This window comes from Topomyia yanbarensis, chromosome 2 (genome assembly GCF_030247195.1).
Source record: "Topomyia yanbarensis strain Yona2022 chromosome 2, ASM3024719v1, whole genome shotgun sequence".
Lineage (NCBI taxonomy): Eukaryota > Metazoa > Arthropoda > Insecta > Diptera > Culicidae > Topomyia > Topomyia yanbarensis.
This window is the reverse complement of record NC_080671.1, coordinates 441,110,129-441,135,656: the sequence shown is the minus strand read 5'-3', so window position 1 is coordinate 441,135,656 and position 25,528 is coordinate 441,110,129. Positions and strand designations below refer to the sequence as shown.

At 38.5% G+C, this 25,528-nt stretch overlaps 1 pseudogene; it reads left to right on the top strand.

Moving 5' to 3' along the window:
* Nucleotides 1-227: 227 nt before the first annotated feature.
* On the top strand, nucleotides 228-12,685 carry LOC131681046 (folliculin-interacting protein 2-like; annotated as a pseudogene).
* Nucleotides 12,686-25,528: the final 12,843 nt, after the last annotated feature.

Sequence of the window (25,528 nt, the reverse complement as noted above, 5' to 3'; positions counted from 1 at the left end):
CGGTGCGCTCGAGAGTTCCCCTCTCGTAGCTACCACCTCTTCTGTCCTCGAGAGTAACCCTCTCGGCAGATCCTCCAGCTTGCTGCTGGGTTGCCATCCTCTCGGCAGATCCTCCAGCTTGCTGCTGGGTTGCCATCCTCTACTTGCTCCTGAAACGCTGGTGCTCGCTGGATGCCGTTTCTTCCCGAAACGCTGGTCCTCGCCGGATGTCGCTTCTGTCCGAAACGATGGTTCTCGCTGGCCGTTTCTACCCGAAACGCTGGTCCTCGCGGGATGCCGTTTCTGCCCGAAACGCTGGTCGTCGCTGGATGCCGCTGCTACCGGAACGATGGTTCTCGCCGGCCGTTTCTACCCGAAACGTGTATCTTCCAAAACAACTATTTTACAATAGTCCAGGTGGCTAGTTCCAGTTAACTACTGGGCCCATAACCTGTTGATAATACCGTAAGAAAACTCGAAGTATTTCTGTAGGTAGGTTTGAGATAACTTTATTTGATTCTTGTTCGTCAAGTTATATAATGCTAACATAGTTCGATATCGATTGATATTTCATGCACTGTTTATCACAGTTCCTTATTGACTGCCATACCCTGTCATACCCTCTGCCTATAGTAAACAACACATCCATGCGCGGCGTCCATATGCAAAAGCTCAAGTTACCCACTTGAAGCTTTTGTCACATGACGTTCTGTCAGATGACATCTCAGAGCTTTTTATAGCACGTTCCGTATGACAGTTCTTACTGTCAACTGCCGTCCCGTGAATGGCAAATTGTTTATATACAAAGAATATTTCGTACGTATATCACTGCGAAATATTCTTTTTCAACAATCCGAACTATGGCAAAAAATAAATAGGTTGACAGGGAAGAGCAAAAAAGTACCAACAAATAACATACTACATGAGAATGAAAAAATGGCTGAGATCTTTCTTAACAAACATTTTGGACCGAACGATTCTAATCCTTTGACAGATACACATTACCGAATAAATTTTGATTTACTTTATTTAGGGAAATTCAACCAAATCATTAATAAGAAAAAGAAAAAATCAGCTCCAGGTAGCGACAAAATTACATACCAACTACTAAAAAACCTAAGAGAGGATACCAAAATCAAAATAGTATTACAACTTAACCAGATCTGGAAGGAATGCTATCTACCGCAGTCGCTTAAAACGATCACAGTTGTTGCGATACCAAAACCTGGGAAAGATCAGAGCACAGTAGAAGGGAAACGCCCAATCTCGCTTGTACCAACATTAACAAAAATAGCCAACTCTGCGGTTCTAGACATGATTGTTGAATATATCAACAAACATAGCATAGTTCCCGAAACCTCTTTTGGGTTCCGAAAACATTCATCGACAGTAACATGCACAAATTATCTAGTTAACACAATCAAAGCAAATAAAAGACAAAACTACATTTCAGCCGTAGTTTTTGTAGACCTTTCGAATGCTTTCAATGCCGTAAATGTGGACACTCTATTAGAGATCATGCAAAACAAATATTTTCCAGCAGAAGTAACATCATGGATCGCACAGTTCTTGAAAAATAGGAAAATCATATTCAAAACCAATCATGGAACAATCGAACGATTTGTTAGCAACGGTCTTCCTCAAGGCGACGTTTTGTCACCAACACTATTTAATCTGTACACATGCCATCTACACAAATTGAAATCTGACGATGTAGTCTTAGTCCAATATGCTGATGATTTCGGCATCCTAGTGAGAGCAAAAAACCTAGAAAGTTTAAATCAAAAAACACAGATCATAGTTGATAAATTTGCAGACGAGATGAAGACACTAAACTTTAATGTTAATGCTGACAAAACAAAAATTGTACTATTTCAAAGCTCCAATAACGTAATGAACATACGTTTAAACAACACAACGATAGAAACTGTTAAATCGCACAATTATTTGGGATTATCGATAGACAGATACATGAGCTTTGGAATACAAATTAAAAACACGAAAAAAAAATAGTAGATAGGCTAAACATGATAAAAGTTATCAATAGCATTAAAACTGGAGGACACCCACAAACGATGATAACAATATACAAATCGCTGTTTCAAAGTGTTATGGAATATGGTTCATCTATTTACAACAATAGTAGCAAAACAAATAAGAAAATTATTGATACAATTAACAATCAATGTTTGCGAAAAATTACGGGTTGCACAAAAACAACCCCAATAAATACATTAATGGCAATAGCAGCCCAACAGCCACTAGAAATAAGACACGAGTTTATAACTAGCAAAGAAATAGCGAGAACAAACTGTTTCAACAGTGCAGTAGCATCTCAACTGCAACATTTGGAACCCAATTTGATTAATGATAAACTAAGTTACTTAGAACAAATATTCATAAAATACCAACACATTTTCAAAACTATCTCTCCATCAGTATATCGGTTACAAACAAACCAAAGGGTGGAAATAAAAACTGACTTAGAAATTATAACAGCATCTTAACTAAATACAAACCCAGAACTCTTACGAAAGGCAGCTATAGCAATAATGAATAACAAATATAAATTCAGACCGCGAATCTTCACAGATGCATCTAAGGATGGTATAAATGGTACCTGTGGAATAGGAATACATAATGACTTCTCGAAAACTCAATACGCTTTTAGATTATTGACAGAAACTAGTACAACAACAGCTGAACTCATAGCAATAGATCAGGCATTACAGATGATAGAAAAAGAGAAACTTCATTTCGCTGTTATCTATACAGACTCTAAGGGAGCATGTCAAATCTTACAATGTGCACAAAACTCAAGCTTCGCACCACAATTGGTGTTGGATATACTCAACAAAGCAATCGAATGGAAAACAACAGTGCAATGGGTTCCAAACCACGTAAATATTGTAGGCAATGAAATAGCTGACAGGTTGGCGAAACAAGGACTGAGGGAGGATATGACCATACCAAACAAAATACTACTAAATGATGCTTTTTGGAAATTTAAATCCATAATGATAGACAGCGGAAATTTGTGGTATAAAAAATATGCAGAAGAGAAAGGAAAACATTTCTATCAGTTTCAGGACTCTTTGAAGAGCGATGCCTGGTATTTCAACAAAAAATTGTCAAATGAACAAACTAGACTTTTGAATAGACTATTAGCCGGACACAACTACTGTAAATTTTGGCAGGCCAAAATGAAAATAGTAGATGACGGAAACTGTGAAATTTGTGACGAACCAGAAACTAGCGATCACGTTATTTTGCATTGTACAAAGTTTACACGTATACGCGAAAATTTTTCTTTCGACTGTAAATTTAACACGTTAATTGATCTATTCAAACAGAAAAATTTAGTTTACTTAGTAGAAATCACACGATTTTTAAAGGAAATTAAAATTGAATTGTAGAATATTATTGTCTACTAATTTAAACAACTGCTATTTCTGGAAACAGAAGTTATGCGAAAAGTATTGCGAAACTCCGGAAAACCAGTCGGGCTGAAACGGTTGATAAAAGAAAACAGGGCAATATAGTCATGGCAACTAAGCCCTTTTAAAAACGGAGCCAGTTATTGTCAAGCTGTCAATGATGGCTCAACAGAGTATAAGAAGAAGAAGAAGAAGAAGAGAATTGTCAAACATGAACGTCATTCCTCAGAACTCAATTCGGGACAAATTAACCGCCAAGTATAGATCCCTTCAGAAGATTGAAGAGAAAACGCTCATTAAATATTAAAATTTGTACATAATGAGCAACGCTTCGTCAATATTTCTTGGGAAACTGGGCTTAGACAACTGGGAAACTGAACTTGACAACTGAATGATAATGGTTGTTACTTCTCAAATGATTTTGATAATTATAAAATACGCGTCAGGCACTAATTATATGCACAACTTATTTAATTTCAAATAATCGGATATCTTCTGTAAAAATCATAACCATGTAAACAGATTTAATGCTCACAGTAATTTATTCTTTTGTTTCAAACAGCGGTAATCAAAAAGTGCTGAAACTATTAACTCCTGGTTGGCCGTCCAGGCCAGTACTGAATTCATAAGAAACAATTATGAACTTTTCACAAAAGAGACGTTTAAGAAAAACAAAATACAATTTTATAGAATCAATAACAGATCTCACATGGGTTTCATGAGAAAAACTTATGAAATTCTTAAAGGCATATATTGGAGCGAAGTCATAGGACTGTTTTATGAAATACATTATTTGTACGTCTATGGAGTGCATAATTAAAGATAAATGAATTCATAAACCTGCCTATGACATTCTAAAGCGTTCAATGGAACCGTCAGAAGGCTGGTTCATATGCCGAGACTTATGAAATTCTCAGATGCTTTTTGCTCAGTGAACGCATTTGTATGACAGGCAGAGGTGGGAAAATACCGGTTGAGTACCGGTACGGTAAACCAAATTTTCACAAGTGTTTATGTTTGCTTTACATTGTGTGCGGTCTTATCGCTGGATGTGTTTATACGAGACACGAAAACCAAACCGAGTTTCGTTTACACAGCACCGCGGTTTGGTTTTGATTTTCGTTTACCGGTGCACGAGTATGGGAAGGAAACACGAGAATAACGAAACCAAGCTTCGGTTGTGTTGCGGTTATGTATTCGGGTTGATGTTTATCGGCTGTGCTAGTGCTGCTAGTATTTTGATTAAGAATTTTAAACAAATTTCTTTATAATATAAGGTATCTTTTCGGTAATTGAAAAAATGTCTTCAGACATATTTCTGTTCAAATAAATTATGTTCGTGGTCATGAATGGCGTTCCTTAACTCAATATTGCGACATTTTCATAATGATTTATCATCAGGAAGTTTTCAATATGGGTATGTTTGGTATGGGAAACTGGCCAAAAATCGAAAGTAAACGGAAATTTAATAGCCTCCGCTATTTTTATACCTATGATAGCAGATCAAAATTTAAGATGACGGTATATTCAAGATATTCTGTCATCTAGAATCACGCGACATGGACATTTTAAATATAACAAATATGTCAAAAGACAGCAAATTGATGCCTGCCGTCATTTAAAATCTGAAATGGCGAGCTATAAAATTTAATTGTTCTGCAGTAGATTTACATACACACATCGACTGGTATCGCCGGAAATATTTATTCCTTAAAGAAACTTAGTTTTTAATGGCGGTCTATAAAATGAAAGTGTTTTTGCTATTCGTTAGTTGGTTGCTGTTCTCAATGAATTAATTTTTTTTAATTGAATAATTTAGTGGTAGTTTTCTCTATGTACGCGACCAAACCTTCTAGATGTTTCAAAACGATGTACAGTAACAGCAAAAATAACAGAAATACGTATTACCAGCACTCAGTAAATAAGAACCTAATCGTGAGTTTCCCCCCGCTTGCGTTTGAGTTGCTTACATATGTAAATAACACACACATACACGCAATTGCCTCTGTGCAAGGATAGATGTATCAATACGATGCGCCGTAGCAGTAATAATAAGGATATATGTATACAAAATGCGAGTGTGTGCTCGAGATTATTCGAGAATCGCCTAATCAGCGCAACCAGACGTGGATTAGATCTCATTGATACGACTATTGACGATATAAATACAGGCCACTTTGAATGCATTGAGTGTTAATGTGAAGTTTCAAGTGATTCAAGTCATGTTTAATTGATTTAATTAATTTTATTGATTTCATTAATTTAATTGATTTTATTGTTTTTGTTATTTTATTGACATCGCTGATTTCATTGTTTTCTTTAATTTCAATTTAAACAATTGTTGAACTTTTAACAACTGCTCAGAACCAGCCATTTCGGTATTATCCCATTGACTCTCAACAACTAATTGAACTCAATTCAGTTGTCTATTCGGCAGCACTGCAGACGAGTTTACTGCTTCTTCTTTCAACCGAAGCACCGTGTACAGAAAAAACCAGGCCCGGTTTTCTAAAGCCAAACCGAAACCGCTGTTGAGAATACAACAACACAAGTTGAAATTCGTACACACGTGTAAACGGTGCTGAGTGGCTCGGTTTGGTTTTGTAAACTGATAGTCGGTGAAGGTTTTTTTTTTCGTTTACCGTGTGAACGAAATCCAAACCGAATACGATGTGCATCACTCGTTTACACGTGTTGAGATTTTGAGAACAATACCAGTGTATGTACGTACCGGTTGGTTTTCTTACCCACCTCTGATGACAGGTGAGTGTTTTGAAGAGGTTTTAATGGAAGTACGATTCTCCTCAGTCCATCTTCTGACCACGCACAAAGCAGAAGCAAAAAAATGGCTACGCTATAGCAGGCTATAGGCACCAGTGAATCAAGCCAGCTTTTGTTCTATATCGATGCACAAACAAATTGTATCGTTGCCCCCGGCTGCGCAGTGAAATGAGTTTGCAAAATGAAACAAAAGTGCCCGTGCTACGGGATAACACGATTTCGATCGACTTTAATAAAACTCGTGTTAGACCCACAGCTCAGGAAGTGAAACAGTTAGTTAAGGTTAAAATGGAGCTTAATCTCGCTGAAGTTACATATATTCAGCTGTACCACGTTGAAAACTGTGTTTTGTGTTTGTGTTTAGAAGTTTAGCACCGGCAGAGAACTTCATTGTAAAGAACAACATGCAACACGAGGTCGAATTTAATAACACAAGAATCAAGATCTCAGCGCATATGGAAAACGACATTGAGTATCCATGATTTGGCCCCGCGCACTAGGGAAGATTACATCAAACGAATCATGTCGCAATATGGAGAAGTAGAATCTATTACGAATGAAACCTGGAGACATTTTTCGTATTGTGAGGATGCGAGTGACTAAACCAATACCTTCTTACATGACTATCGAATGCAAATCACCGAAGGAAGGCGTAACCTATAAGCAAACAACGCTAATCACATATCCCGGGCAGACCCCAACATGCCAATTCTCTAAACATACAGCCCACTACGGAAAAACATGCGCCGAAGCAACTAGTCAAACTAACAAGCAGCCACCGACACCTTCAGATACACCAAAAACAACGATCCAATTAACCAATAATGCAGGTATAATGACCACGATAACCGCTCCCAAACCAACAACTAGCATCGCCAATAACGAAGCAAATACCGATGAAGACGGATTTACAACAGCGTCCCATAAGAACAAGAAACAAATAAGAACCTCTGATCGTGAACAGCAAGGAAGCAGTACCGATGATGATATGGACGGGAACGATAACGCGAGAGAAGGCAGACTGAATGACCCCCAAGCGGCTTCACCGCCAAGGAAAAGGATCTCAACACGCAGCAGGAAACTGCGTCAACAAGATCTGGCAGACCGACATTCTTAGCATTTATTTTATTTAAAAAAAATTAAAGGACCCGCGGCTCAGTTGTGCTAACGCATTGAGCCGTTTCAAATAAATCGATTCTCCTTAAGGGGTTATATCTACTTGGGTTTCAAAAAAAATGGTTATATTCGCAATTTTTAATTTCCTCCTTGTTATAGTTTTTTGCGATTCCGTTTAACATATATTGTAGTACATGGTTAAAGGTATTTATAATAATTTTTATGTTACAAAAGCTTGCAAACTGACAGTGCTGTTTAGCTGTTGCCATGGATCACCTTATTTTGAACCTCGGGCGCGGTGACCATGATAAATCAAAAACGGCTTATCTGCAATGGAAAAAGTAATGTGTTTTCGTTAGTACATGCCTGGACACCTGTTACACCTTAACTTTAGTGTCTTGAATTATCTTTCCTCACCTTACAATTACCTTGTTATTGAGCTGTTGCACATAAGCGTGTACGTGTAAAGCGCTCAGAAGTAAAATACCGATAAGTAAATAGACGCGTATGGAAAAAGCGCATTAGTTAATTAAACCGCGTAATAAATGGAATTCGTCGATTAGCTGTTGTGTTTTGATTTATCTCGGCCGTCACAACAACGCCCTTCGTACCCAAAATATTTTACAAAATTCTCTTTTGTTACAAAATGGTACTAATTTTACTGATATTTTTGAATTTTGATGGCTTAGAATTTTAGTTTTTTTGGCCTAAAAAATAGAAATATAATCAAAACAAAAATTCCTTCGTTTACGAAGAAGCCACTGTAATAAGAAATGAAATGGTGAAAGTCTCAAATCGATCGATTTAGTATGTGCCGAGTAATCATTGTCACCGCGAAGCCGTTTTCGAAAAAAACACTATTTTGAGATAATTGCGTTTAAAATTTCGAGTCAATATTGTGCAATGCTAAAATGAGTAATATTCTGAGGCCATACTCTTCTGAGGCCGGAGTAGTGCCAAGAATGTCATTTTGATGTTAATGACATGCCACTCTTCCCTCTTTAGTAGTCTCTAGCCTCGACCTATTTTGCAACAAACTGATAGGCATTAGGACCACAAGATGCCCCAATGCCTGAAAAACCTTCAAAATTGTAACATTCCCTTCGTTAAAAATACAAGCGGAAGAGAAAGATGCGATTTCGACTGGTAAAGCACCCTCAGGAAAATCTTTGGACTAATTTGCGAGATGAGTTGATTACAGTCGTGATTCGCTGGTTGGGCCACTGACATATGTCAAAAACACTCCAAAGGAGACGTTAGTAGTGTAATTGCATCTATTCACATCTCTAATAATTGTCAGATTGATTGTCAAAGTAAATTTGACATAAGATTTTGACATTCAGATACTTTTTAGTTGGACAATGGTCCAACAAGCGGAGGTCCAACTAAAAAGCGGTCCAGTTAAAAAGTGTCCAACCAGCGAATCTCGACTGTACACTGTGCGTTAATTAATAGCATTTCATCTGTAGGCCATCGTCACCTTCTGAAGCTTTTTGATTGCTGAGTGAAAGTCGATTTTTTCCCGTTTCGCTTTGTGCTGTGATGATGTACACGTCGAATCTCATAATAGTTTGTTCATCCCAGCTATATGAGTGGCGTTGTTGAGTAAAGGCTGGCACAATAGACTGCCCAGAAAAATAATGAATTTTTGAAAACTCAATCGGCCCACCCCTGATTTGATTCCTAGTCCCACCAGGAATTCTTGTTCCAAATTTGAAGCAAATCGGACAAGTCTAGCTACCGGACCAACGTGCCTGAAATTTGTATGAGATTTATCGACAATTTACATGGAGAAAACCCACTAACTCGCATTTTTGCCGCTAGGTGGCACTGTATGCATCGTATTATCACTGTAAGTGAAAATAAGAAAGATAATTTAATTGTCTACAATTTGTCGAGGACTGCTAGTCAATCCGGCTTTGTTAAAAGAAGTTATTAAAATTTTAACGAAGTGATGTCTGAGTCAGTTTTGCATGGGGCCTAGCAGTGCATGGTTGTGTATCAGTACTCGATTCCCACGAACTATACATTTTTGTGAAATAATCGTTAGGTTTAGCTCAATAGTATGTTCACAAGAATTATACCACATAATACGAGTTATGTTTTGGTTGGAAAATTTTAGTTCCAACTGGCACCGCATAGAGGGCGCCAACACTAACTTTTCATAGAAGAGAGATAGAATATCGAGATGTTCGGGAGAATTATTGAAAAATGCCTGTTCTACAACTTTGTGAAAGACACCTAATTTCTATCTCTCTCCGTTGAAAAGTTAGTGTTGGCGCCCTCTATACGGTACAATGCGGAACTAAAATTTTCTAACCAAAACATGACTCCTATTATTTGTTACAATTCTTCTGAACATACTATTGAGCTAAATCTAACAGTTATTTCACAAAAAATTTTAGTTCGTGCGAATCGAGTACTGATACACAACCCTGCACTGCTAGGCCCCATGGAAAACTGACTCAGACATCACTTCGTTAAAATTTTAATAACTTCTTTTAACAAAGCCGGATTGACTAGCAGTCCTCGACAAATTGTAGACAATTAAATTATCTTTCTTATTTTCACTTATAGTGACAATACAATGCGAACAGTGCCACCTAGCTGCGAAAATGTGAGCTAGTGGTTTTTCTCCATGTAAATTGTCGAAAAATCTCATACAAACTTCAGGCACGTTGGTCCGGTAGCTAGACTTGTCCGATTTGCTTCAAATTTGGAACAAGTACTCCTGGTGGGACTAGAAATCGACTCAGGGGTGGGACGATAGGGGTCATTTTTTCCTGTTAAGGTTCCCCCACACTGACGCGATTATGTAGCAGCGACTGCGAAAATTTCGCTTAGCGATTTCGTCGCGCTTCCTGCGACAGTGCGATTCGCATGTGTGCCCACACCGGCGCGAATTTCGCATTACAAGCGACACAAAGTGACATTTGCAAACTATAGTAGCTAGATGGGACAACCTCAATTTTAATCTCATGGTAAACGACGTATGTTGTCCTAAAATTTCAAAAAATATTTTTCGATTGTTTTATCAGCCATTCAGTGAGAATAGTTCTCGACAAACATATGATTACGGCCTAAAAGCCAACTGTCAAAATCCACTTTGAATGGAAATTCCGGACAAACCGTTACACGCCAATCACAGATGTTGATAATAAACGAAAGAGAAAAGTTTTCTCTTTCATAAACTGTTGTGAACTGTGTTCGACTAGTAACGGTTTGTCTGGAATTTCCATTCAAAGTGGATTTTGACAGCTGGCTTTTAGGCCGTAATCATATGTTTGTCGAGAGTTTATCTGTCCGCGTGTCTTTATATTTAAAACATCGTCTTTGGGTCGTTTGTTCGACACAGTAATAGCGTTTTTGCTTGAACCTGAAACTGAGTCGGGTTCTAACCCCAACCGCTGTCAGTTCATACATTTTGACCAACCAAAACACATAACATAACACAAACAAACACATAAAAACCACATAAGAAAACAAGCAAGAAGAGAGGATAGTAAATCAGTTGACTATAATATTGCATTATTCAATAAGCTGTTTTGAACTATAGTGTACCAAGAAGCGCAGCGCTAGTTCAGCAACAGAGAAATATACCTCAGAAGAATCAACTTTCACCGCTGAACAGGTTCGTGTTCTTGTCCGCGAATGTGACATCGGAGGTCGTAAACTACTGTTTGATTCCAGTGCGGTCGAGAAAATTTCCGGCGAATACAATGCAGCAACAACGTCCACTTGCAGTACCGCAATACAAAGCCACAAAGCGATCCAACAGCGTGGGAAATTTTATCATCGCAAAATTTTATATCAGCACAACAGCTAAACCAAAAGTGATACCACGTCGATGACTGAAATGATTTTTGGTTCTGCACCGATAGTATTCCAGGACAGCAGTTTGAAGGTACATTAATTGAAAACTCGAAAAGCCATTAAGTATGCTTACGTGTTTCCTATGCCGGCACAGCATGCAACCAAGAGTAGCAGCAACAGCAGTAAAAAAGTATCCACTTTCACCTACTTGGGCGCTGAACTGCCAAGTATCGGTCAGAGTGGACTATACAACGGCCGACATACGTCGGAAAGTGATCTTAGCTCCATAGATACAACGTCGCTACGGTCGTTTACTGTTACTTCGTCCACTTCGACGTACAACCACAGACAAAGGCCACCACTGCCAATCGAGTTTGCGCATTTGGAGCATCTGGCAGATCTGAGACTTTCAACCAACAGTGACCTTGACTCAGGGTATGGTGGAACGGATCCTTGGGCGTTTTCATCAAGTCAACCACGCCATCGCACTGAAACAGTCTAGCATCAATTTCTAATGATTTCGAGTGTTTTCGAAGACTTAGTTTAGATACCAGTATTGATATTCCGCAGCTTCTGAATTGCACAAGTTTAGACGACTCAGACGAAGTCAGAATGGCAGCTTTCATCGAGGTGTATTGAAAAATCTTTCCATCTCATTCGAAAACCGACTCACTCTAGCCGATCACGTGGGGCATGATCACGAGCTCAATACGACCGGTTCGGTGAACATTAGCAATCAAGTGACAGCGAGCGATGGTTGCGCCGGTGGTAAAAATCGACGGTATAGTGAAACCATAGTACTTACTAGACAAAAAGCGTTTAGCGGGGAAGTTCTTTCCACTGCAACCAAATATCACGGGAGACCTTTTCACAAAAAGGCACGTCTAGGAATTGTGCTGTGCGTTCAACTAAACGATGACATGCCGCAGGGAATTGAAGCATTTAGCTCGGAACACATGAGTATATTTGAATCAATGCTGTGTCGTTTAAGAATAACTGCCGAAAACGCAAGCTACAGGTAGCCGCAGTTACTCCAGGTAGGCTTGATAGAAACCCTTCACTTACCTGTTCAACCAGATGCTATTGCTGGCCGACATTAAGGATACAAATTTTTTCATCAGCACACTACTAACGGCGATATAAAAGTACCACCTGGGCTGGGTGAGTACCATTGCTCCTGTGAGTGGTTCCGCTGACGAAGCAGATACATATTGTGCTACAATATAGCGATAGAAGGAGAAGCGGTGCAAACTAACCACCAATCACCCGTACATCGTACTGTGGGTCCAATTGAGCGATTTGTACGGAACCGTCGGACAGCCGGTGAAACTGTCGAGAACAATGATCTGCGGAGGCCCCCTTGGAGCAATACAATGGATAAAATTCTAAATGAGCTATCTTACTTCGTAAGATGTAGCAAGATCAAGCGGGCTGTCCTCGTAGAGGCTTTCGACGAGTATAAAGCTGAGCAGGCATTCGCTGCGCAAAGGATTATAAATAATTATTTGCTCCTTATGTTAATTGTTAACTTTAATCAAAACTGCTTTTCCTTGACCTGATGTACAGTGTAAACTAACAGATTTTCGTTCGCAATAAAACTACAAAATTACGAAAAATACGGATTATAGCAACAGTGTCATAAGGTTTGGAGGAAATAACTGTGAAGAAAATAGAGGATTACACAAATCCCCCAGATTCTTGCGATCCGGATCTGCGATGGTTCGTTCGGCAACCACGACCAAAGACTAAACTTCGATGGCTGGTAATGAATAAGTCCTGCTGAGAGCGAACTGGTCGGAGTTACGCAGACCGGACTAAGTGACAATATATTGATTTAGAGAAAAACAAGTTTAAAGTTTGAATTGCAGCATACTTTATATTGTAATTGGAAATTAATTTTTGCCATCATTCTTGTTTATTGCTGCAAATCTGGCAAAAGTTGAATGTAGCAGAAAAAATTCTTTATCCAGTGCTATCATTATCACAATTTTTTGATATTTTGCGACTTAGTCCAGTCTGACTTAACACCGACCAACTGTCCAAGCTAATGGAGAAAACGGTTATGAATGATATTCCAAACGTTCTGCTTTTTCGTGATTCACGGTTCGTACAGTAGGAGCTTAGACTAAGACTAAGAGCATGGACACCTAGATGGAACTCTATGCAAACTAAAAGCGATTCCTGGAGATGATCTATCACATAAAGAAAGAAGTTGCAGGTTCACAGATTAGAATAATTTTGACGCAACCTGATGAGACAGGACAAGAAGCTATAGAACTGGACGTTAATGACTTGGAATGATGTGGAATATGTTCGACTGTCACGATCGATCACAGGTACCAACATAGAAGAGGGCGAACGCAGTCAAAGAATACTTGGGGTCTTGGGCGGATTAAATAAGAATTTACAATGGAGCAGATGAAGTACGTTGATGGCTTTCGAGGTGACCAGGAAGTATCGAGGCCACTCAGCCGATGGCGCACCGGAAGAGAAAAAACGAAATCCGGTGTATTCGAGTAGGCAGCAATGCCGTGGAAAGCATTATAATGTCCCTCAGGCCAGATATTGTGCCGAAGACGGTGGAAAATTTTTGAGCATTGTGCGCTGGGGAACAAGGTTGTGACTATAAAGGGTTTACGTTTCATAGGATTATTCCGGAGTTTGCAAGTTTTTTTTGTTCTGGTAGTGCATCAAAAAAATGCCAATTTTCCGTTTTAGATGTGCCAAGGTGGGGATTTTGCTGCAAACAATGGAATGGGTGGAAAATCTATATTCGGAAAAAAGTTTGTCGATGAAAGTTTTAATTTAAAACACTTTGGGTTTGGAGTACTGTCGATGGCTAATTCCGGTCCTAATATGAATGGTTCCCAGTTGTTTATATATGTCCGGAAAAGTAATTGAGATGCCACATATATCACTCCGAGCGTCAATTTTAACGGTATATTTTTAGAACCGATTGACTGGATAGTAAACACGTTGTGTTCGGAAATGTTATCCGTGGAGCAAATATAGTTCTTAAAATGGAAAGATGTGGCTCGAAATTTCACGGTGCGTTCTCCAAATTGCAATCTTCTTAACAATCTTTTTTTCAAAAGTTTTTAACAAATCTCATACATTCAGTGCACTTTTGTACAAGTAAATTCCATCGTGAATACAACCGGTGGGTAGCGTTCGCAGCACCCTTTTTGGCGAGAACCGGTACTACGGTACTGAAGCCCTCAGTACCGGTAAAGAACCGGTACTCGAATATTTTTTTAAAAAATTCGAAAAAAGCTTCAAACTGAAATTGAATGCTCAAACTGATGATCTTATTCTCAGATGATTGATTTGTGCTGATCAAAAAAACATGTTTATTGTTTTTAATTGCTTCGGAATGGCAAGACTCATTTCACAGAGGATGTTTTTCGTAAAGGGCACCTTCTTTTATTTCGAAATCTAGACCACTTTGAAATCAATTACTGCTAAGTGGTGCGACTTTCGTCGTCTTGAACAGATGGTAAATGTATGAAACCCTATTAACAACAGTAAATCAAAGCGAGAATCGCAGTAAATCCGAGCAGGTCAATCGCATTTCCTTTCTTGCTTTTCTGAAAATTGGTTTCGACCTTTATGTCTTTGCCTACTATTCTCTAATGCATATCAAGGCTCCTTGCTTTCCTGTAAACTATGGAGTTTTGCTGAATTTTCCGATCACCAATAATCGCCCCATTTGAAACGGTTCACCAAGTCTAAAACTGTTAGCTACTAAATCGCTGTTCGTTCTTTTATAGATAAAGGTTTAAGAGTAAATCAAATACAGCAGACATGACTTACGCGCCACCCAGTCAATAATGGAAACCAATCAGAATGTCGCTAATAAAACTAACTTCTAGAATTATTATGATGACCTCATTCCCACACAAAGGTGTCATCTCAACGATTTATCTAGAAGGCAAATTAATATAATTAAACGTTATCTGGCAGACCGATATTTGTCATAAAAAATTGTATAGTACCGAAAATACCGGTACTGGCTTTTGTTCAGTACCGGTATTACGGTACCAAAAATGGGTCGGTATTCCAGGGATTTTCGGTACCGGTATTACCGGTACCACAACCCTAGTGGGAGCTTCATGAGATCGATTGAATAGCGGTCTCCAGTAGGCTGATTTGTTCACATCTAGCTGTGTCAGGAACACCCGGTTCTCTTTTGGAATATTTCCCTAGACGTTGTCCTGATTGACAAAGTAGTAAATTCTACTTAAAGGACAGTACGTATCGGAGCTGGAGTATTTTTTACCGCTGGTTGTAGATCCACAAAGTAGAAATCGTTGTTCTCTCGTATAATGACAAAAGTACTATCACCTGTTAGGAGACTGTGTCCTAAGATAAGATACACATAGTGCTCCAAAAAAATGTAAAAACAAGGTAATAAAACATTTAAATCCTTCGGCGAAGCGCACATCATATTCATGATTTCCTAAAAAACTTGGCTGCATAAATATTGTCTATCTTTGGAACCGATTAAAAATTACTCGGTTAGTGGACCGAATTCCGCCAATTTGTGAACATGCATCCATGTTGTAGTGAAACATATCGCCTATATATCATTAGCTCCACGTTTTCATCGATCACAAAGGGAACATTGATCGGACCAAGCAGCCTTGTAACGCAGACCCTTTCGCCACTGAGCAACGTTGCTAGCGGTAGCATCCCCTCCTAGGAAACTCACTGCGGTACGCCTCTCCTCACAGATAAATACGCGCCATAGTCTGCTGCAACTCCACACACTCCAGTCCGTTGGTGCCGAACTTGGGAGTCTCCACATTTGGTTCCAGGATTATAAACAAGGAGATGTAAGTTAACTCTCGCATATGCGGCAGATTAGATCCGGTTTGCATAGAGGTGTATTCAGATGATTCGTCGTGGCTGCGCGTATATCCGACCAGAAGCAGTGGGGTTTTGATTTCGAATGTTCCCTCAATCTAGGCGGACAGATACATGTACTCTTGAGAAATTGAGCAGCTATCAGTGTGAGTATATTTTGATTTGATGTGCACTTGCTCTATTGGGTTATACCGTTAACCAACATACAGAACTTGCTCGACGAGAGGTTGCTATTTCTCCGTCCAGCTGAAGAAACATGATTATCATCTGATTGCATGGGAATTCCGATCGATTCCGTACCCAAGATTTCATCGATTTATCTTTATTTTGTCGGTAACTTCAATCTCCCGCTCGATTTGCGGTATGAACTTTATATTCTTATATTTCAGATTGTTATGGAGTCTTTGGCATAACATGTTCAACCGTTCATTGGCGTTAATTTCTTCCCTCAAACAAAATGCTAAAAGATCTTCCTTGAACAAGAAATGATCGTCCTTTTCTGGAAGGCCTTCTTTCTCATCATCCGAATTATTACCGACGTATCGTTTTTCTAATGCTTTCACTAATTCTTCTACGTTCGAATCGTTGGGATTAAGAGCCTGTTTGTCGAACTATTTTTCGATCAGCTCTTTGGAAAGATGAGTCCGCTTTGGAATATTTTTTCTTCTCGAAAGACTTGAAGCACTGGATTATAGTAAATAGCTCTAACCACCCTAATTTCAATTCAATTTTACCGCTCCAGTATTCATTTGATTTACCTGGCTTTCATACGGTATGTAATCTTCTTTTTCAAATAGTTTTGTTGGACTTGGTAGCGCCCATCAGTTTGGTTTTGAAATTTAGGCAATTTTTTTCGTATAACTATTTTCATTTTTTCCGGAATTCTGGTCAACTTGACCGAAAAAGGGATATCAAAGTCAACCAACAATCTACTTTGAAAGTATTATTATTTATGTAAAGTTGAGATGCGCCAAATGACAATAGTTGATTAGTCTGCGCCATCTTGAATATCTGGCGAACACCCAGCGACTGCGACACAATCCTCGCACGCAGCGATTGTTAAAAAATCGCTGCAATTTCGCAACAGCCGACGCGAAAATTTCGCGTCAGTATGGGAGCGCACATCTGTCGCCATGGGCAGAGTTGCTAGCGACAAGTCGCTTCGCGAAATTTTCGCAGTCGCTGCGACAAAATCGCGTCAGTGTGGGGGAACCTTTACCCTACTGGCACAATCTAGCTTAGAATTTCTCACACAGCATTTCATTCGATGGATGAAGCAAATTATCCCGAATGCAACGCTCACTGAATTTGGAGGCAGCATTTTCATGCGAATGCGATTTTCGCCACTCGTGAGCAGAGCCACGAAATTTCAAAATCAATTACCTATATCCGCTTGCATTTACCGAAACCGACATTCAGATTCCACGCCTCCCTCATTTATTCACTTTTCAACTGACTGAAATTTCATGCAGAATCGAATGCTTGAGGGCAGAAGAAATATAAATTCATTCACCAACCAAAGCATTAACGCAACCATAAAATAACCTACAGAATAAGTTCTTTTAACTTAAATTTAGGTTCTTTTGAGCTGTGCGTCGCTTTCGCACTTATTAGTGTTGTCAAAAACAAAACGAGAGATTCGACTCAGTCGAGGTCTTCCGTGCAGTAAGGTACTTTTAAGTTGTTTGGGATATACTCAAAATTAGGTAAATTCAACTTAAATTTAAATAAATTAAACTCAAGGTTGAGTTATTATTTTTGCCGTTGTTAAATGGAAACTACCTTCAACACGGTTTACCTAATTTTACCTTTCTGCGCGATACCACGAGATTGAGTCAAAAGTACTGAATTTTAGGTAGTTTTTCGGTGGCGTGTTCATTTGTTATTATGTCGACAGTTTGAAGGCGAAAGTTGGCATCTTCTACATTTTCGAGCATAAGTGAACTGCATAATCTATATCTGATGCACTTTTGCTCAATAATCCCTCTCAGAGCCAGCATAAAAACAAAATTCACTTTGCTTCTGAAACCGAACACGTTTGAACCTGAAAGCGCTGCGTCGGGAGAACGAATGACGAGGGAAACGAACCAAATATTTCATTCATCGCAGCAGGCATGAATTGAATTTCGGTTTTCTTTCAAGTTCACGCAGAAATGTCAATTTTTTATGCTCTGCTCGTGAGAATCTTTTTTGTAAGAATGTGTTGCGTTTGGCTGCAGGATAAAGAGTCAGTGGATTAAAAGGCTACCAGATGCATAGCGTATGCTGACTGCACAGTGGTTTGGAATGAAATTATCGCGTATCCAATGATGTATTTGAATTACTAGCACCCATTGTAGCAGGTCTACCACCCATAGCACTGGGTATAGCGGATTGCATTTATCCTCTCATTAAAATTTGATCAAGCATCACCCACTAATTGGAGATGGTCGGGTTTCAATTTTTTCGAACCCGAACCTTACCCGAACCCGAGAGCTTGAAAATTGAAAACCCCGAACCTGACCCGAGCCCGAAATAATAAAATTTGAGAAACCCGACCCGAGCCCAAAAATTTTAAAATTGAAAAACCCGGACCCGACCCGTACCCGAGAATGAAAATTTTGTAAAACCCGAACCCGACCCGGAGAATTCTGAAATTTGAAAACCAGAACCCGACCCAAAAATTTAAAATTTGAGAAACCCGATCCGAACCCAACTTGCTAGTACGGAGAATCAACCAAAGATCTCGAAGATTTCTAATTTTAGGCACCCGAGCTGGACCCAAGGCTCATCTAAGAGTAGTAGAATCATTCGAATCACCATACTCATTGAGTTATATCTGTCTATGGCAAAACGAATCACTGGCGAGTAGAATTCGCATTTATATTGACTATTATTGAACATAGAATTTGTAATGTTCTGAGAAACTTATAAATCGTCGATATCTTGGCTAACTCAAGGGGAAACAAAAAGCTTAATGGTGACAGTTTCAAACAACCTTGCCCGTCGCACTTAACCAAAATTTCTAATTCTTTATCAAAAACCATTCTTGAAAAGGCAGATTTGTATAATTTATTACTGGTTGGTACGGTCAAACTTGTGTCGAAGGGTGTCAATCAATATTCTCTGACGCGTTTTTATGTCACATCATTAGCGTTAGGACTATCTATGATGGGGTATCTAAATTCTCAGCAAACCAGTAAGCACTAAAATAAGCAGCATATTGACTATATAATAGCTGTCCGATGTTTATAAGCTCTATATGGGCTTTACAAATGTTTATAAGCTGCATAGCAGCTTTACAAATGTTTATAAGTTTTATACAAGCTTTTCGAATGTTTATAAGCATTACAAGCATTAAGCATTAAAATAGACCGTATATGGGTATATGAAGTTGTTTTGCGTAGTTGAATCCGGTGACTTTGGTGACATATTACTGCTATTTCGACGATCAATGTACGAGTAATCGTTGCCTGATACTCATCGATGTAGTTTAGGCTGGTTATCGTCAGATTGGTGTTATCCAGACCGATTTGATTGGCTGAAAGTAGGTTTTCTGCTTTCTTCACAATTTTCGATCTTGTGCGGATTTGGTTTGTTTTTTATTTGCATGCGGAGACGAAAGCTTCTTAGTCAATCCGCTGTGCTGGTGCGAGGACAGTTCTACCAGTTCAGTCGTTTCGGTAATAGCTGGTAGTTTTTCCATCGCCTACCAAGAAAAGTGGACGTTTTGTTCCCGCGGACTTCCGTTTGATGACGAATCACAATCCGAATCACCGACAATGAATTCAGTGCGTGTGACTTTGTTCTGATTCAGAATCTCGTTCTTCTGCCAAGGCACGACAAAACGCTGCACGAGTACAGTAACCAACAGTCCTACGGAAACACTAATAACTACCGCCATCCAAGTTGGGATGTTATCCATGTAGAGCAGCTTCGGTCCATCGTGCACAATACTGAATACGTTAACTACCATGTGTGGCTCCGTAGAACAGCGGCAATGATAACAGCCCAGCCTTGAGTGGGTTTCTGGCTTTCAAAATGAATCTACGAATGAACCAGAACATCACGCTTATCATACCACTGAGCATAAGTGAAATGAACCACGATCCGACGATCGTTCCGAGTGTGCTACACTTGAGTCCTTGCATTCCACGGGCGACCAGACTGAAACCGATAGTCGAACCTACGATGATATGCGTTCCGGAAATCGACAGATTGAAGAAAGTTGCTACCAGCAGCCACAGGGTAGAACTGGCCAGCGCTGATAGGAAACCTCGGTGCCTTTGTACATTTCACGTCGAAAATGCAAACGAATAACATCGCGAGAAAGCAAAACTTTATGGCGTTTTCGTTTTTTCTTGGTGCTACACCGATGTAGTGCAAAGAAAGAGATACACTGATTACACCCAAGTTTGAATGAGTGTAGCACCGACTACATCGGTGTAGTGCACTGTCAAAAACGAATATGCCATTAGATTCACGTAAATAAAAAAAAACGAAAAACAAATATCACTAGGATACAATAATAAACAGCTTGGCGTTCTGCGTTGCCAGTTTCAATAATAATTCATCAAAGTAAACTGTCATTTTGACACTGTGCCTTTCCAGGTACAGGGTAGCGTAAAACGAGTCCTCGAAAAATCATCAGAGCATTCCGTATTAACATATTTGTATTTGGTGATACGTTCGATCATGCAGCAAATCCCGATGGTAACGAATTCGGGTTGTGGAGTGCGATCACATAGAAAACTCCGATTCAAACCGATTCCGGGGGGTGCTCTTATATATACTTACCAAGTGTAATAAGAATGAAAGACATTTCCATAATGTTATATTGTACGAACCAGCTATTAAATCATTGTTTGGAGAAATGAGTAAAGGCACAATTGCACCTCTAGGTGGATTAAAACAGGTTTTTTCTTGAAGTCTCCTCCACAGGTTCACTCTCAATTATTTTTAATATTTTACTACGAAAATTAGAGAAATTAAGTTCAAATGTTGCATTATTATATGGAAATTGACTACCCAACAAACATTTCGTGGTTTTATAAACGTTTTAACAGTTGCTTTATTCAGCTCTAGCTGAACATTGGAAGTATACGTGTAATCATATATCGTTTATTCCACCCTTAAACATCCGGGATTTGGAGAATTTATTCAGCTTGTCTGATTAAGACACATGAAAGAACAATTCTTCAGCACGTATACAGCCTGAAGAAAACCACAGTTCAGCTTTATCAATAAACCTTTTCGTTACCGCTATTCAGCTGAGAGAATTATCATAGGAAAATTGTTAAAAAAAGACATTTATTTCAAGTTACACACGCCATCAATCTCTTTGGAAGCCATATTCTTTTATTGGTGTTACGTTACAGTTAGAGAAAAATTGTATTACCTTGTTGGATATCATATCACGTACCTGGATCCGAACCAGCAACCTGTTGAATACTAAGCACTTACCTTACTGTCTGCACCAATCTTGCATACATCGAATGCTTAAGATTTCACCGATGTACCGACAAGTCTAGGCTGCTGAATAGAGTCTGTACAAAGGCTACAGTAACCTTCTTTTGATTTGAGTGAACCTAGTTGGCTTGGGTTCGAATCCCAACCTACGATAATTTTTTCATTCAAATTTTTTTTAATTTAATAATTTTTAGAACATTCGGGAATTTTAAATTAGATAATTTATTTATTTAAAAAATGATGAATATAGTCGTTTTTGTTTCCAAGGTGAGGATTTATGGTTGTCACAAAACATTTAGATAAGTAAAAATGGGTGTTATATGAAAGTGATGGTAACTGAATGATGGATTGAAGTCATAGACTTTTCTACGGCTCATGTACGTACACGTCACATGACACAAATACTACATCACTAGCTGGTGGAAAATAATAAACAAAGACGGCAAAAGCAAATGGGATTGTTTTCAACCAGCAAACCGCATTAGTGTTCGTGAGACCGGTCGACAAGAACTCAATTTATAATTCTAAGGTGGCAGTCTCCTCAATTTATTTACCACTCCCTGCCAAATGATTTTCTTTCTATTGTGATTTTTTTGGTAAGCGGAAGTCGCTGTTCGAATTCAATAGTTTATTTATTTATATCAATTAAGTTCGCCAGCGTGAATAATCATTTCATTGTACCTTTGTTTGCAAGTCGATGGATAGAAAAAAATCATGATAACAATGCTGGTGTCTAAAATTTATAGCAACGTTGGAACAAAAAGTTTCTCTTGTGTTCAATATGAGAATATTCATGTTTCACAAGTAAACAGACCGTTTCGAATTAAAAGGGCGCGTGTGATTTGGTAAGCTTGTACATTGAAAAACTGTAAATCGTGTATTTCCCGTGGTGAAAACTCAGTAGATATAAAAAAAACTAAATAAACTTTCTTTATTTCTTTATTCATTTATTGATCTATTGCTCCTTAACTGTAATATATGCAAAACATCTCAATTGGAATACACCGAAATAATAAAAAAAAATCCTTCACATAATAGTAAAAAAATATTGTGTGTGTATTGGGACTCGAACCCAGGTCGGTTGCCATTCCTCATGATTTGCTAATCGCGCCAATTTTTGTAGTAGTTACAATTACCTTTGTTAGACACATAATTCAGCTAAATGTCAAAGGTGGTATAACGGCAAATGTAAAGGTAGAAACAACCTTTTGAAGACATGTAGTGCAGCTTAATGATTAAAGGTAATACTATTGGTAACATCATCATTTATTCAACTCGCAATTCAGTCTAATTAAGATGGTTGAATAAAAGCTTTAATATTGTCGCTATTACATTTATTAGCAGTATAGTTCAGCCTAGTTGGAACTGGCGAATACTGGATTTTAAATAGGCTGAATAAACTGTTCATGTTTAAATAGTTCAGCGAAAGTTTTATTCAGCTTACATAACCTTTAATCTGCTTTAAATCAACACGTAGTCTTATAGTTCAGCTCCTAATGTTTGTTGGGTAACGCTTTGTGTATCATCAAAATCTATTAAAAGCAATTTTCACCGAATGAACCTAATCTCTTACCCCCCTCGTCGATATTTTCATGAATATTTGTGATCTATATATTACTGACAATAAATTTTATGTTAGGCATTCCAGTATGCTTTCAGATTTCAAGCATTTTAATGTAGTCGTTTATTAGTGAGCCATTTCGTTTGTCGTCGAAATTGGTAAACGTAAGTTGTTGCAGTTTTCGAGTAAAACCGAGGACGATCCCATTAAAAAATTACATAACAACCCAGACAACAGTTTATCGAAAGAGGATAACTAGATCATCAACATTCTATTGTAGACCTTTGCTACTTTCACATTATTTAAGATTGAATAGAATATAAACGACGTTAGAACTCAAATATTCGCCGTTTCATTAGTACGCAACATTTTTGGATACCAACGGATACTAACCATTCCTTCAAGACTTTGCAGTAGATTGATAGTACTTTCAAGATAATACAATATCACCTGCATATATTTGCAACTTTTTTAGAAAACTGGCTAAGAAATATGACATTCTTAATCAAAGAAACATCTCTAACTATTTATATAAGCAACGGAGCGTCTTAAAATATTCAACAAAGTTGTGGCGTTTTACAATATCTAATACATTGCAGAGAACACTGTTGTAGAGAAATTAATACCACAAAAGTTATTTTTAAAAAACAGATTTTTAACGGATGCTAACTAAAACTACTCATAACAACGAATCGGCTGTAGATAGAGTTAGTATCTTCAGTTAAATTACTTAAAATAACATTCTCTACAGCTTTGCTGAAGACCCAAACCGCCTATATCCTTTCAGTAAAAAGTTATATTTCAGAAATGCCTTTACACTTCATTTTGGAACATGACCGTTTACTTAAAAAAATCCGTCTTAATAACTCCAAAAACTTGTCTAAAATCACTAAAACTCAAAACCCTATAGTTTAGCCTCAAAATAATTAAAGGCATGAATTTGCTGTTTTGAGCCACTGTGCATTGTCCAACTAAAAAGCATCTGAAAGTCAAAATCTTATGACAAGTTTACTTTGACAATCAATCTGTCAATTACTAGAGATGTGAATAGATGCAATTACACTACTAACGTCTTCTTTGGAGAGTTTTTTCACATCACTGTCAGTCGGTCCAACTAACGAATCAAATTCGTTAGTTGGACAGAGGTGTGGCCCAACCAGCGCATCACGACTGTACTAGGGAAGCCTCTCATTTTGGTTTAAACGCAAGGGCAATTTGTAAAACAGAATTTGATTGGTAAGTATTGCTCAATAAACCAATTTCATCAACTCTGTAATCTAAAAAGAATGTTTGTGTTATACTGAGCATGGTGAATTTGGCCACACTGCCACAACCTGTACAAAACGTTGCATATAACCGAAGACTACATATTAAGAAGACTGATATCTCTTTCCTTCCCCCATACAAACTACACGCAACCGTAAAATAACCTACAGAATAAGTTCTTTTAACTTAAATTTAGGTACTTTCGAGCTGTGCATCACTTTCGCACTTATTAGTGTTGTCAAAAACAAAACGAGAGATTCGACTCAGTCGACGTCTTCCGTGCTGTAAGGTACTTTTGAGTTGTTTGGGGTATACTCAAAATTAGGTAAATTCAACTTAAATTTAAGTAAATTAAACTCAAGGTTGAGTTATTATTTTTGCCGTAGTTAAATGGAAACTACCTTCAACACGGTTTACCTAATTTTACATTCCTGCACCATACCACGAGATTGAGTCAAAAGTACTGAATTTTAGGTAGTTTTTCGGTGGCGTGTAGAGATGGGCCATTCGTTCGCGAACGGTTCAAGTGAACTGGTTCTTCGAAGAGAATGAGCGAACGGAAGTTCTTTTTAAAAGAACGGTAGTTCTCAATTCTCTTCAAAGCGAATGAACTGAACCTGACCCAAAGCCGTTTGGCGAATTTCTCGGACCGATTTTTAGGCGAACGAATGAAAATGAACCGACTTGCCGTCCCACAAACCGCTCTCTGTGCTCTCCCTGAATGGAACCGGCGAAGAACGACTCATCACATTCTCTATTTCTCTAGTTATACATCATGAAGAAATCGCTACCCATGATGAACTTGTTAAGCATACAGGGGTATAATAGTTTGGGCACCATCTGTTTGGTTCCTCTCCAAGAATCGAATGTTTTGAGAGACATTCGCTAGATACAAGTAAAATATCAGCTGAACGGAAGAACGTTTCATCTGAACTAGTTCTTTTTACAGAACTGTTCAGTCGGGAATGGTTCTTCGAAGTGAACTGTTTCGCCCATCTCTAATACAAACGAGAAGCGAGAGTGGTTACAGCGCCTCTATTGGAGGAAGGTAGGAAGCTTAGTGTAAAAGTGTATATGTGTGTGTGCATCACAATGGGAAGTACCACCTTTACCTGCAAGTGGCGTTGCTGTTACTGTCTCCAGATTTTGGACAGAGTTGCCAGTCTTCTTGACATGCAGTCTTCGATATAACGCAGCGCTGATTTTTGGAACAACATGTGCTCTCATTCAGCCCTTCGTTATGCAAATTCCCAACATTATA